Consider the following 14811-nt stretch of genomic DNA (forward strand, 5'->3'; position numbering starts at 1 on the left):
GTGGAGGTCAAGTCATTGGATATATTTAAAGCGGAGGTTGATAGGTTCTTGATTATTTGGGCATCAGAAGTTATGGAGTGGGGGGAAGGCAGGGGTATGAGGTTGAGAGGGATAATAAGTCAGCAGAGCAGACTCAATGGGCGAAATGGCCTAATTCTGCTCCTATATCATCATCTCGGAAAGTGGCTGCACTAGTCAACAGGACGGTAAAGAAGGCAAATGGCATGCTTGCCTCTATTAGTGGAGGGACTGAGTTCAAAGTTCAGGAAGTTGTTGCAGCTTTATAAAACTGGTGAGGCTGCATCTGGAGTACTGCATTCACTTCTGGTTGCCTCGTTATAGGAAAGATGTGGAGGCTTTGGAGAGGCTGCAGAAGAGGTTTTCCAGGATGTTGCCTGGATTAAAGGGGGAGGGAAGGTCGACTCAGACCATGAGAGGCCTGTGTCGGGCATTTTCATGCCTTACAAGGTGCAGATTGGAAGTCTGTGTGGGGCGCCACTCCTCACACAGACTAGAGCAATGTGTGAATAAGTGCCTTGCTCAAGGGCACAAACACGCTGCCATAGCTGAGGCTCGAACTAGCAACCTTCAGATCACTAGACAAATGCCTTAACCACTTGAATTAAAGGGCTGGTGCAATAAGGAGAGGTTGAACAATCTTGGGATTCTTTTTCTCCAGAGGAGCGGAGCCTGAGGAGAGACCCGATGCAAGTTTATAAAACGATAACAGGCATAAATCCCAGCATCATCTGTAAGGAGTTTGTACATTATGACTACACGGATTTCCTCCAGGTGCTCTGCTTTCCTCCCACAGTCCAAAGACAAACTGATTGGTAGTTTAATTGGTCATTGTAAATTATCCCGTGATTAGGCTAGGGTTAAATCGAGAGTTGCTGGACGGCACAGCTCAAAAGTCCGCACTGCATCCCAGCAAATAAATAAATAACAGTGTGTAAAGTTAGTAGCTTTCTCAGAGAGCCAACATGTCCCACACTGTAGGGCTTACACTTAGATTGAGATAGTTGAGTTCAAAGGAGATGCACGGGGCAGTTTTTTCTTTGCAGAGTGCTATGTGCTGCCAGCAGTGATGGAGGCAAATATGTGCTCCCTACCCTCGTACACTGAGGTCCTTCTGTTCTCCAGTAATCTCCACCATCTAAATGGAGTAGCTCCAACCCACACAGGCTTTTCACATAGCTGTAGCTTCACACACCAGGCAACAGCTCACAGCTCTCCTCTCTACACTTCCCCAGAAACATGGAAAAAGTAATTTACAAGGGTGTTACCGGGACCTAAGGGACTGGGTTGGATGTTATTGCTCTGAGCATGGGAGAATGGCGGGGGGGGGGGTGATTTTCGGAATGACGAGGGGCATATACAGGGAGAATGCACTGTCTAAATGCATTCACACGTCGAGTCTTTTTTTTGCAGGACTGGGGAATCAGGAGTGAGAACATAGGTTTAAGGTGAGAGGGAAGAGGTTGTACAGGAACCCAAAGGGCAACTTGTTCACACTGGAGGTGACACACGTATGGAACGAGCTGCCAGAGGAAGTGGTGGAGGTAAATACAACAACACTTAGAAGGTTAATGGACATAAAAGGTTTTGGGGGATAAGAATTAAATGCAGAAAAACTGGGCATTTTGGTCAGCATGGACGAGTTGGCCCAAATGGCCTATTTCTGAGCAGCATGATTCTGTATCTCTACACACCCAATTCCTTTAATGCTTAGATATCTGTCATTCATGTTTCGAGTGTACACAAGCTTCTCCAGGCTCTAGGATCGAGAACTCCACTAAGTGAAGAAATTGTGCATACCTCCATCCTCAGCAGCCTATTTCTTATTCTGAAGGCACGTCCTGGGTCCTAGACTCCTCAATGAGGGAAAATGCCCTCCGTTCATCTCACCGTGTTGAGGACCTGGCTGGTGACCTGCACTCTGGGTTATGGTGACCCAGGAGGTCTTCCGGGAGCAGTGACGGAGCCCTGGGATGTTTGCTCTCTCTGCTTAACAAATTATTCAAACCACTGGAAGCATGGGGGTTAGTGCAGAGGGGGGAGTGAGTGGTGACACATCCCCAGGCCAATGTTCATCCCCAGGCAGGGAATCAGAATGAGGATCAGGTTTAACATCACCGGAGTATGTCACGAACTTTGTGGCTGCAGTACAATGCGATACATGATAACAGAGAAAATTACTGTGGATTACAGTAGGTTTATATATATATTAAATAGTTAAATTAGATAAGTAATGCAAAAAAAAAAGAAATAAAAAAGTAGTGAGGTAATGTTCATGGGTTCAATCTCCATTCAGAAATCAGATGGCAGAGGGGAAGAAGCTGTACCTGAATCACTGAGTGTGTGACTTCAGGCTCCTGTACCTCCTCCTTGATGGTAGCAATGAGAACAAGGCATGACCTGGGTGATGGGGGTCCTTAATGATGGATGCTGCCTTTCTGAGGTATTGCTCCTTGAAGATGTCCTGGATACTATGGAGGCTAGTGCCCATGATGGAGCTGAGTGAGTTTACAACTCTCTGCAGCTTACTTTGATCCTGAGCCATATCCCCCCCCCCCCCGCCACCCCTATAACAGACAGCGATGCAGCCAGTTAGAATGCGGTACAACTGTAGAAATTTGGGAAGATTTGGTATGTCACCAAAAATACTCACAAACTCCTAATGAAATATAGCCGCTGTCTTGCCTTCTTTATATCTTCATCAATATGTTGAGTTTAGTTAGGTCCTCAGAGATATCGACTCCCAGAAATCCTTGTAGGCAGGTTTGCTAGAGTTGTTCAGGAGGGTTTAAAGTAAATTGGCAGGGAATAGGAACCAGAATGATAGTTCTGAGGATGAGGCAGATGGTTTAGAGATAGAGGCAGTGTGTAGTGCGACAGCTAACAAGGAAAGGGCAAATTGCAGTCAACAGGATGAGTAGCAATGTAAAAAGCAGACAATTGAAAATGGTGAATACAGGAGTGTAGGTATTATACTTGAATGTGCTCAGCGTACGGAATAAGGTTGATGAGCTTGTAGCACAGTTATAGGTTGGCATATATGATGTTTTGTGCATTGTGCAGGATTCCTTAAAATTTAATATGTAGATTGAGATGGTGAGGAAGGCTAATGCAATGTTAGCATTCATTTTGAGAGGACTAGAATATAAAAGCAGAGGTGTAATGTTGAAGCTTTCTAAGACACTGGTGAGGCCTCACTTGGAGTTTTGTGAGCTGTTTTGTGCACCTTATCTAAGAAAGGATGTGCTGAAACTGGAGAGGGTTCAAAGAAGGTTTACAAAAATGACTCCAGGATTGAAAGGCTTGTCATATGAGGAGTGTTTGATGACTCTGGGCCTGTACTCACTGGAATTCAGAAGAATGAGGGGTGACCTCATTGAAACCTATCGAATGGTGAAAGGCCTTGATAGAGTGGATGTGGAGAGCATGTTTCCTATGGTGGGGGAATCTAAGACTAGGGGACACAGTCTCAGAACAGAGGGACATCCATTTAGAACAGAGATAAGGAGGAATTTCTTTAGCCAGTGATTAGGCAGGTGGGTGATCTGTTAATTTTTTGTGTGTGAGAGGTGGGGTTGTGGATTTGGTGATACTGTTACTGTTTTTTTCTGTGAGTGAGGGGGTTGGGGATTAATATTGTCACTTTTTTTCTGTGAGTGAGGGGGTCAGGGATTGTTATTGTTGCTATTTTTTCTGTGTCTGAGGGGGTCAGGGGTTGATATTGTCGCTGTTTTTTTCTGTATCTGAGGGGGTCGGGGACTGTTACTGTCACTATTCTTTTTCTATGCATGGGGGATTAAGGACTGTTATTGCTTTTTTTGCTGTGGGGAAGGGGTAGATTTTGGAGTCTGTGAGTTCTATTTCTTTTCTTTTTCAAGCTGGTGGGGGGGGTGGGGAGTTGATGTCTCTTCTTTCATCGACGCCCATGGTCCTTCTGTATTTAATGGCTATCTGGAGCAGACAATTTTCAGAGTTGTATTGTACTTACATACTTCGACAATAAATGAAGTTTTGACCTTTGAATCTGTGGAATTCATTGCTGTGGAGGCCAAGTCATTGGAGGTATGTAAGGCAGAGTTTGATAGATTCTTCATTAGTTGGGTGACGAGGGATACCGGGAGAAAGCAGGAGATTGGCTCAGAGAGGGAAAATAGATCAACCATGATGAAAAGCCAGACCAGAGTCGATGGGCCAAATGCCCTAATCCTGCTCCTCTGTCTAATGAACTTATGGACTCTTACTCTTGTCCCGAATCCTTTAAATATGAAACTTAGCCAGAACTTTTTTGCCAGGAGCATAGGAGACTGAGGGATGACTTTATAGAATCATGATGGACACAGATAAGGTGTCTTAACTTATTCGACTTACCTTATAAGTCAAAGTGATTTCCCAGGGTGGGCGAGAATAAACCTAGAGAACGTTGGTTGAAGGTGGATGGGGAAAAGTTTAAAGGAAACCCAGGGGCAGGTTCATACAGCAGGTGGTAAATGGAATAAGTGCCAGAGGCAGGTATAATGAGAACATTTAAAAGACATTTAGGCATGTACCTACACGTACAGTATAGCAAAGGTTCAGAGGGATATTGGGCAAATACAGGCAGAAAATATTAGAATCAGAATCAGGTTTAATATCACTGTATATGTGTGAAATTTGTTGTTTCGAAGCAGTGATTGTAATACATATTAATAAATTAATATAATGTAATGTAATGGCTCCATCTGTCTAAGCAGACAATGGATGCACCCAGTTTTCTAGGGCGCAGACCTGGGCGATAAATATGGAGATCTTGGGCTGCCCAGACATCAAGGTCCCCCTCTCGGCCTCGCGGATGTGGTCCGAAGGAATGCGAAGCAGTACATTTGGCATCAGCTTGGCTGCAGGAGCTGCCGGGAGGGGACGTGATACATCATCCAACCGCCTTAGGGGCTCCACTCCGGATTTGTGTGGGATTTACTCCTTAGCCTTCTCCTCTCCCGAAGATACCCTCAAGGCAGTGGGATCCGTGACCCTGGATAGGGGCCCATACCAGGTACTGTCAGCCGGAGCCAGCTGGGCCCGGGACTCGTGTAAGGCAGGGTCGTCACGCCCTGTAGTAGTGACATATGGAGCCACTACCCACTACCCAGATTAATAAATTACAACAAGACAAAATAGAGCAAAGAAAAAGAAGAAAATAGTGAGGTAGTGTACATGGGTTCATTCAGAAATCTGATGGTGGAGGGAAAGCAGCTCGTCCTAAAACATTAAGTTTGTGTCTTTGGGCTCTTGGACCTTCTCCTTGACGGTAGCAATGTGAAAAGGGCACATTCTGGGTGTTGGGGGTCCTCAATGATGGATGCCGCCATTTTGCAGCATTGTCTTCTGAAGATGCTGGGGAGGCTGGTGCCCATGGTGGAGCCTCCTGAGTTCTGCAGCTTTTTCCAGTCCCGTGCAGTGGCCCCTCTGTACGGGACAGTGACCCAATGCTCTGTACCATACTTCAGGAGTCATAGAGTCATAGAAGAGTACAGCACAGAAACAGGCCCTTCAGCCCATCTAGAGCTTGCTAAACTATTTAAACTGCCTACTCCCATCGAGCTGCACAAAACCCTCCAAACCCCAACCGTTTCCATGTACCTATCCAAATTTACCCTAAACATTGAAATCGAGCTCGCATCCAATACTTGTGCCAGCAGCTTGTTCCACACACTCACCAACTTCTGAGGGAAGAAGTTTTTCCTCAAAGTCCCCTTAAACTTCTCACCTTTCACCCTTAGCCCTCTAGTTGTGGTCCCATGCAACCTCGGTGGAACAAGCCCACTTGCATTTACCCTATCTATACCCCCTCAGAATTTTGTATGTCTCTATCAAATCTCCTCTTAATCTTCTATGTTCCAAGGAATAAAGTCCTAACCAGTTCAATCTTTCCTTATAACTCAGGTCCTCCAGACCTGGCAACATCCTCGTAAATTTTCTCTGCACACTTTCAGCTTTATTTATGTTTCCTGTAGGTAGACGACCAAAGCTGCACACAATATTCCAAATTAGGCTTCAGCAACATCTTAAACATCTTCAGCATAACATCCCATCTCTAGTCCTCAGTACTTTGATTATGAAGATCAATGTGCCAAAAGCTTTCTTACGACCCCATCTACCTGTGACGCCACTTTCAACAGATTACGTACCTGCATTCCCAGATCCCTTTGTTCTACCACACTCCTCAGTGCCCTACCGTTCACTGCGTAAGACCCACACTGGTTGGTCCTACTGAAATGCAAAACCTCACACTTATTTGCATTAAATTCCATCTGTCATTTTTCAGCCCCTTTTTCCAGCTGATCCAGATCCCTCTGCAACCTATGATAGCCTTCCTCACGGCCCAATACATCCCCAATCTTGATGTCAACCGCAAATTTGCTGATCTAGTTAACCACATTATCATCCAGATCGTTGATATAGATGACAAACAACCATGGACCCAGCACTGATCCCTGCGGCACACCACTAGTCACAGGCCTCCAGTCAGAGAGACAACCATCTACTACCACTCTCTGGCTTTTCTCACAATGCCAATGTCTAATCCAATTTACTACCTCATCTTGAATGCCAAGTGACTGAACCTTCTTGACCAACCTTCCATGTAGGACCTTATCAAATGCCTAGCTAAGGTCCATGTAGACAACATCCACTGCCTTACCTTCATCAACCTTACTGGTAACTTCCTCAAAAAACTCTATAAGATTGTTTAGACATGACATACCATGCATGAAGCCATTTTGATTATCCCTAATGAGTATCTATCTTATATGTCCAGTCCTTTAGAATACCTTCCAGTAACTTTCCCACTACTGATGTCAGGCTCACCAGCCTATAATTTCTTGGTTTATTTTTAGAGCCTTTTTTAAACAGTGGAACAAAATTAGTTATCCTCCAATTCTCCGGCACCTCACCTATTGTTATGTATGATTTAAATATCTCTTCTAGGGACCCTGCAATTTCTGCATCTGACTCCCACAGTGTCCCAGGGAACACTTTGTCAGGCCCTGGGGATTTTTCCACCCTAATTTGCTTCAAGACAGCAAACATCCCCTCCTCTGTAATCTGTATAGGGTCCATGACCACACTGCTGCTTTGCCTCACTTCCATAGATTTTGAGTCTGGTTCCCGACAGATACAAAAAATCCATTCAAGATCCCCCCCTTTAAGATCTCCTCCATCTCTTTTGGTTCCACACATAGATTACCATTCTGATCTTCCAGAAGAATTTCTTTCTTCAATAGAAAGTTGTGAGAGGCTTTGGTGACAGACCAAGTTTCCTCAAACCCCAATGAAATACAGCCGCTCTGTGCGTTCTTTGTATTTGCATCAATATGTTGGACCCAGGATAGGTCTTCAGAGACGTTGACACCCAGTAACTTGAAACTGCTCACTCTTTCCACTGCTGATCGCTCGACGAGGACTGGTGTGTGATCTCTTGTCTTCCCCTTCCTGAAGTCTACAATCAGTTCCTCGGTCTTACTGATGTTGAGTGCAAGTTTGTTGTTGCTGCACCTCTCAACCAGCTGATCTATCTCATTCCTGTACACCTTCTCGTCACAATCTGAAATTCTTACAATATTTGTGTCTGGATGATAATGTGGTTAACAGGATCAGCAGATTTGCAGATCACACCGAGACTGGGGGTGCAGTGGACAGCAAGGAAGGCTATCAAGGCTTGCGGAGGGATCTGGATCAGCTGGAAAAATGGGTTAAAAAATGGCAGATGGAATTTGCTGCAGGCAAGTGTGAGGTGTTGCACTTCTGTAGGACCAACCAGGGTAGGTCTTACACAGTGAATGATAGGGCACTGAGGAGTGTGATAGGACAAAGAGATCTGGGAATACAGGTATATAATTCATTGAAAGTGGCATCACAAGAAGATAGGGTTATAAAGACAACTTTTGACACATTGCCCTTCCTGTATTGAGTACAGGAGATGGGATGGGATACAATGTGTAGTAAGGAGTGTCTGTTGATAGGACAAAATGCAGTCAACAGGGTGAGTTGTAACATAAATGGCAGACAAAATCGAAAAGGGTGAATACAGGGCAGAAGGTGTTATATTTGAATGTGCGCAGTATATGGAATAATGTGGATAAACTTGCAGCACAGTTACAGATAGAAGGAGATGAGTTATACAGCTCTCGTTACATGCACGTGCAGTTCAACTCTTTGAGTGAAAATGCAGAAAGTTTGAAGTTAATAACTCATCTCCTTCTACCCTAGGCCACGAACTTATCAATCACCCCTGCTGTGGACCACTTTCTGGAGGTCCAAGACGCCGACTTCTACAAAGAAGGGATCCGTATGCTCCACGACCGCTGGACTAAGTGTGTAAATGTAGGAGGGGACTATGTTGAAAAATAAATGTGCTAGGTTTTCTAAAATTGACTCCTTCTACCTTAGGCCACAAACTTATCAATCACCTTTTATTTTATCCGGTCACTTAGGATACAGTCCAATGACTTTCCCACAACTGATGTCAGACTCACCGGCCTATAATTTCCTGGTTTATGTCTAGAGCATTTTTTAAACAGAACAACATTGGCTATCCTCCAATCCTCTGGTACCTATCACTAAGGATGGTTTAAGTATCTCTGCTAGGGCCCAGGCAATTTCTGCAGTTGCCTTTCGGAGGGTCTGAAGGAACTCCTTGTCGGGCCCTGAGGATTTATCCATGCTGATTTGCCTCAGGATAGCAAACATCTCCTCCTCTGTAAGCTGTACAGTGTCCATGAAGTCGATGCTGCCCTGCCTCACTACTATAGACTCTCTGTCTGTCTCCTGAGTAAATACAGATGCAAAAATATTTATTTAAGATCTCTCCTGTCTGTCTCTTAGCCAGGGCCTCAACATCTTTTGAAAACCAAGGTTCTCTAACCGGGTACTTTTACCTTTTATTCTTTTAGGCACATACAAGCTTGGTACTCTTAAGATTTCCCTTTCGAAGACCTCACACTTGCCAGAAAACAACCTGTCCCAATCGACACTTGCCAGATCATTTCTGATAGCATCAAAATTGGCCTTTCTCCAATTTAGAATCTCAACCTGCGGACCAGACCTACCTTTTGTATATTTACTTTGAAACTAATGGCACTGTGGTCACTGGATGCGAAGTGTTTCCCGACACAAACTTCTGTCACCTGCCCTGTCTCATTCCCTAATGGCAGATCCAGTATCACATGCTTGCTCTAGTTGGGGCTTCCAAGTCCTGATGAAGGAAACTTTCCTGAACACATCTGGGAAACATTCCCATCCAGCCCTTTTAAAGTTTGGGAGTCCCAGTTATTATGTGAAACAAGTCACCTACTGTAACATCTTTATGTTTCTTGCAACAGTCTGTGATCTCTCAACAAGTTTCTTCCCCTAAGTCCCTAGGACTGTGGAGTGGTCCGTAATATAGCCCCATTAACATGGTCATACATTTCTTATTTCTCAGTTCCACTCATAACACCTCACTAGGCAAGTTCTCCAGTCTGACCTGACGGAGCACTGCTGTGACACTTTCCCTGGCTAGTAATGCCACCCCTCTTTCCTTAATCCATCCACCCTGTCATGTCTAAAACACTGGAACCCCAGAATATTAGATTATGAGGACACTCAGTCCTCGTTTATTGTCACTTAGAAATGCATGCCTTAAAAAATGATACAATGTTCCTCCAGAAAGATATCACAGAAACACAGGACAGACCAAGACTAAAACTGACAAAACCACATAATTATAACATATAGTTACAACAGTGCAAAGCAAAACCATAATTTGATAAACAGCAGACCATGGGCACGGTAAAAAAAGTCTCAAGTCCCGACAGCCCCATCATCTCACGCAGACGGAAGCGCCGCAAACTTGCTGATGCATTGGAAGCACCCGACCGCAGCAAACTCTGAGTCCATCTGAAAACTTGGAGCCTCCGACCAGCCCTCCCACACCGAGCGCCTTCTCTGCCGAGCGCTTCGACCCCGCCCCGGCCGCCGAGCAACAAGCAAAACCGAGGACTCGGGACCTTCCCCTCCGGAGATTTCGGATCACACAGTAGCAGCGGCAGCGAAGCAGACATTTCAGAAGTTTCACCAGATGTTCCTCCGTGCTCTCATGTCTGTCTCCATCAAATCAGAATTGTGCACGGTCCCCTACTTGACAGATAACAGATATCATTCACCGGAGAGGCCACGCGCGCTGAGTCGCGCCGCCATCTTCTCCTCCTCCTTTGGAGAATATTGAGCCCCTCCTGCTACCAAGTCTCACTAATGGCTACAATGTCATAATTCCAGGCATTGATCCATACCCTGAGCTCGCCAGCTTTTCCGATGATACTTGAAATATTCACAGCTCAGGACACTAGTCACACCATATTCAACCTTTTGATTCCTGATTTTGTCTGAGGTCATATCAACATCTGTCTCCACAACCTCTCCACTAACTGTTCTGACACTCTGGTTCTCATCCCCCTGCAACTCCAGTTTAAACCCCACCGTGAATTAGTAGCAAACTTTCCCATTAGGATATTAGTCCCCTTCCAGTTCAGGTGCAAACCGTCCCTTCTGCATAGGTTCCACCTTCCCTGGAAGAGAATCCAATGATCTAAAAATCTGGTGGCCTCCCTCCTTAGCCACGTGTTAAACTGTATAATCTTCCTGTGTAGATTGGGACAGACTTTTTTCTGGCAAAGGTGTACTTGGTAAGTGGGAGGCCTTCAAAAGTGAAAAATTCAGAGTATATAGTTTCTATGATTCTGTCAGAATTAAATGCAAGCATAAAAGGTTTAGGGAACCTTGGTTTTCAAGAGATATTGAGTAAAAAAGGAGGTGCTTGGCAGGTATTGGCAGGAAGGAGAAAACAAAGTACTTGAGGAGTATAAGAAATGCAAGACGTCACTTAAGAAGGGAATCAGGAAGGTTAAAAAAGGCATGATGTTGCTCCAGCATGCGAGGTGAAGGAGAACCCCATGGGATTCTACAGATATATTAAGAGAAAAAGGATAGCAAGGGGCAAAACTGGTCCTCTGAAAGATCAGAGTGGTGATGTATGTGTGGAGCTGAAAGAGATGGGGGAGATTTTAAGTGGAATTTTTTGCATCTGTGTTTACTCAGGAGACAGACACAGAGTCTATAGAAGTGAGGCAAAGCAGCAGTGAAGTCATAGACCCTGTACAGATTACAGAGGAGGAGGTGTTTGCTGTCCTGAGGCAAATCAGGGTGGAAGAGGGGAATGAGTGTAGCGTAGCAAAGTTTGCTGATAACACTAAACTGAGTGGAAAAGCAAATTGTACAGAAGATGTGGAGAGTCTGCAGAGGGATATAGATAGGTTAAGTGAGTGGGTCAAGGTCTGGCAGATGGAATGCAATGTTGGTAAATGCGAGATCATCCACTTTGGAAGGAATAATAGAAGAGCAGATTATTATTTAAATGGTGAAAGATTACAGCATGCTGCTGTGCAGAGGGACTTGGGAGTGTTTGTTCATGAATCACAAAAGTTGGCTTGCGGGTACAACAGGTTATTAAGAAGGCAAATGGGATGTTGGCCTTCATTGCTAGAGGGATTGAATTCAAGAGCAGGGAGGTCATACTGTAACTATACAGGGTACTGGTGAGGCCGCACCTAGAGTACTGTGTGCAGTTCTGATCTCCATACTTGAGGAAGGAGATACTGGCTTTGCAGGCAGTGCAGAGGAGGTTCACCAGGTTGATTCCAGAGATGAAGGAGAGATTGAGTTGCCTGGGACTATACTCTCTGGGCTTCAGAAGAATGAGAGGGAATCTTATAGAAACATACAAAATTTTGAAAGGGATAGATAAGATAGAAGTAGGAAAGTTGTTTCCATTGCTAGGTGAGACTAGAACTAGGGGACATTGCCTCAAGATTCAGGGGAGAAGATTTAGGACGGAGATGAGGAGAAACTGTTTTTCCCAGAGAGTGGTGAATCTGTGGAATTCTCTGCCCAGGGAAGCAGTTGAGGCTTCCTCACTAAATATATTTAAGAAGCAGTTAGATAGGTTTTTACATGGTAAGGGAATTAAGGGTTATGGAGAAAAGGCAGGTAGATAGAGCTGAGTTTACGGACAGATCAGCCACCATCTTTTGAATGGCGGGGCAGGCTCGATGGGCCGGATGGCCTACTCCTGCTCCTACTTTTGATGTTCTTATGCTATTGTCCGGGTGCAGGTCGATAGGGCTAGTCAAATTAATGGTTCTTCATGGACTAGATGTGCCGAAGGGCCTGTTTCTGTGCTGTAGTTTCCTATATTTGTATGACCACTAATGCTAATGCCAAAATGACAGGTGCCTCCCTCCCCCATGGACAATACTTCCACTTGGCATCCCCTTCCCCTGTGGACAACACTCCCACCTGGTGGTGTTCAGCTGCAATGGCAGGTCCCCTGTGGACAACACTCCCACCTGGTGGTGTTCCCCTGCAATGACAAGGCCCCAAGGTGGAGAGAGGGATGGGTCCAGGTGTTTTGAGAGTCTCATGGCCAGTCCTCTGTCTCCAACAACCACTTACTTTCCAATTGCTTTACGTTCTCCCCACAGATGTGGCTGCCTTCCTTAGTTATAAATTATCTCTTAGTGTTTTTCCATCAGACCTCAGGGAAGCATAATGACATCTCTGACATTTTCCCACATCTCATCAGGCAGAAAGTACAAAGGACTGTAAGCATATACCAACAGACTCAAGAACAGCTTTTACTCTGCTGTCATACGACTATAAAATGGTCCCTTGTCTTACAATTTTCACTTTATTGTCTAACTGTGATACACTTTGTCTGCACCTGTTACACTTCATCATGCATTTTGTTGTTTCATTTTGTGCTACCTCAATGTTACCGTTGTGACGAATTGACCTGGAGGCCAAGTCATATTTAAAGCAGAGGTTGATAGGTTCATGATTCGTCAGGACATCAAAGGCTACGGGGAAAAGGCAGGAGAACGGGGTTGAGAGGGATAATAAATCAGTCACGATGGAATAGTAGAGACTCAATGGGCCGAATGGTCTAATTTTGCTCCAATGTCTTATGGTCTTATGCTCAGTGTGAAAGGCAAGTTTTTCACTGTTCCGCGGTACATGTGACAATAATAAACAAATTCTAGTTGCTGGCACTGTCTTACCTGCCTACACTGCACGACAAAGACGAGCCCCTTGTTTGAGAACCTTTCCTGGTTTTTGTTGGGATTGAACGTTTGGGAAGGTTAACAATGATTTACACCAATTGTTTCAAGAATCCAGATTGTTTAATGTGTACAGTGTAAAGGAGAACAAAATACCTGTTACTCCAGATCCAATGCAGCATGAAAAAAAACCACAATAAAGATAAAGAACACAATAATAATGATCAAAACACAATAAATAGAAATACATAAGATAGGTTGATTGTATGTCCATAAAATGACACTGGGCTGTACATAAGGTGACTGACAGGCAATAATGAAGTAGTGGTGGAGTTAGTGGGTGGAGGTGTTGATCAGCCTTACTGCTTGGGGAAAGTAACTGTTTTTGAGTCTGGTGGTCCTGGTGTGGATGTTACGTAGCCTCCTCCCTGATGGGAGTGGGACAAAAGTCCATGGGCAGGGTGGGTAGGATCCTTCATGATGTTTCTGGCCCTTTTCCGGCACCTTTCTGTATATATGCAAACAACAGAAATTCTGCAGATGCTGGAAATTCAAGCAACACGCATCAAAGCTGCTGCCTGGCCTGCTGCGTTCACCAGCGACTTTGATGTGTGTTTCTGTATATATGTCCTTGTTGGCAGGTAGGCTGGTGCCAGCGATGCGTTGGGTAGTTTTGACGACCCGTAGTAGTCCTGTCCTGTCCGTCGCTGCGCAGTTTCCGTGTGGCGCAGTGATGCAGCTCGTCAGGATGCTCTCTACTGCGCGTCTGTAGAATGATGTGAGTATAGATGTGCAAAGCCCAGCTCTCTCCAGCCTCCTCAGAACGTGGAGGTGCTGGTGAGCTTTCTTGACTGTATAGGACCATGAGAGATCGTGTGAGATGTGCACTACAGGGAGTTTGAGACTGCTCGCAATTTCCCCTGCTGTGTCACCGATGTAAAAGGAGTTCTCCTGAAGTTGATAACCATCTCCTTTGTCTCGTTGACATTGGGGAAGAGGCTATTTGCCCAGCACTTAACCTCGAGCTCTTCCACTTCCTCTCCGTAGGCCATCTGTTAGGGAAATTAATTCGCTAAGGAAATTCAATTAAAGTTGATCGCAAGTAAATTAGACACAGGGGCTGAAGTGAAGAGAGCTTTATTGACGATATTGTGGGGAGTTGAACCTCTAACAGTGGTTTCGAACTCCCAGTAATACAGAGAGCACAGCTCCTTTTATACATTACAAATCAATTGCAAAAGCAAAAGCCGTTCGATTAACCTTATGAATTAGAAAAGATAAGCCAGGTTCACTACAGTTCTCTTGTGATAAACTATACCCTTAGCAACAGCCAAAAATTAAAAACTCGGTCCTGAGTACAACGTTGTATTAACAAACATGCTGTCTCTTATCCTTGAGTCTAATTCTTAGAAGATAAGCAACTGCAAGTATTTAGTCTAAGAGTCGTCTCTGCTGAAAGCCAAGGCCATCCCCATACTACACTAAGCTGCAAACTGGGTCCCGTACTCAGAGGGCCAATATTAACCCCTTGTTGAGTAAAATCTTTAACTTCTAATATTTCCCTCCGCACCATCTCATCGTTGTTGGTAATGAGTTTTACCACTGTCGTGTCATCAGTGAACTTGACAATGTGATTGCTCGGGCGTTTGACCGTGCAGTCATAACC

The 14811-nt window shown here is 44.8% G+C and overlaps 1 long non-coding RNA gene across 2 annotated transcripts in view; it reads left to right on the forward strand.

Moving 5' to 3' along the window:
- The window catches only part of LOC134359712 (uncharacterized), a 43543-nt gene that overhangs the window by 15326 nt on the left and 13406 nt on the right, over window positions 1-14811 (forward strand). The window contains exon 2 of one of the 2 annotated variants that reach the window (XR_010021183.1): window positions 8263-8366. The exons of the other annotated variant lie outside the window; for it this stretch is intronic. This is a non-coding gene — a long non-coding RNA (uncharacterized LOC134359712). The remainder of the gene's footprint in view (window positions 1-8262; window positions 8367-14811) is intronic. 2 annotated transcript variants of the gene reach the window in all.

The sequence above is a fragment of the Mobula hypostoma genome, chromosome 21 (assembly GCF_963921235.1).
Source record: "Mobula hypostoma chromosome 21, sMobHyp1.1, whole genome shotgun sequence".
Lineage (NCBI taxonomy): Eukaryota > Metazoa > Chordata > Chondrichthyes > Myliobatiformes > Myliobatidae > Mobula > Mobula hypostoma.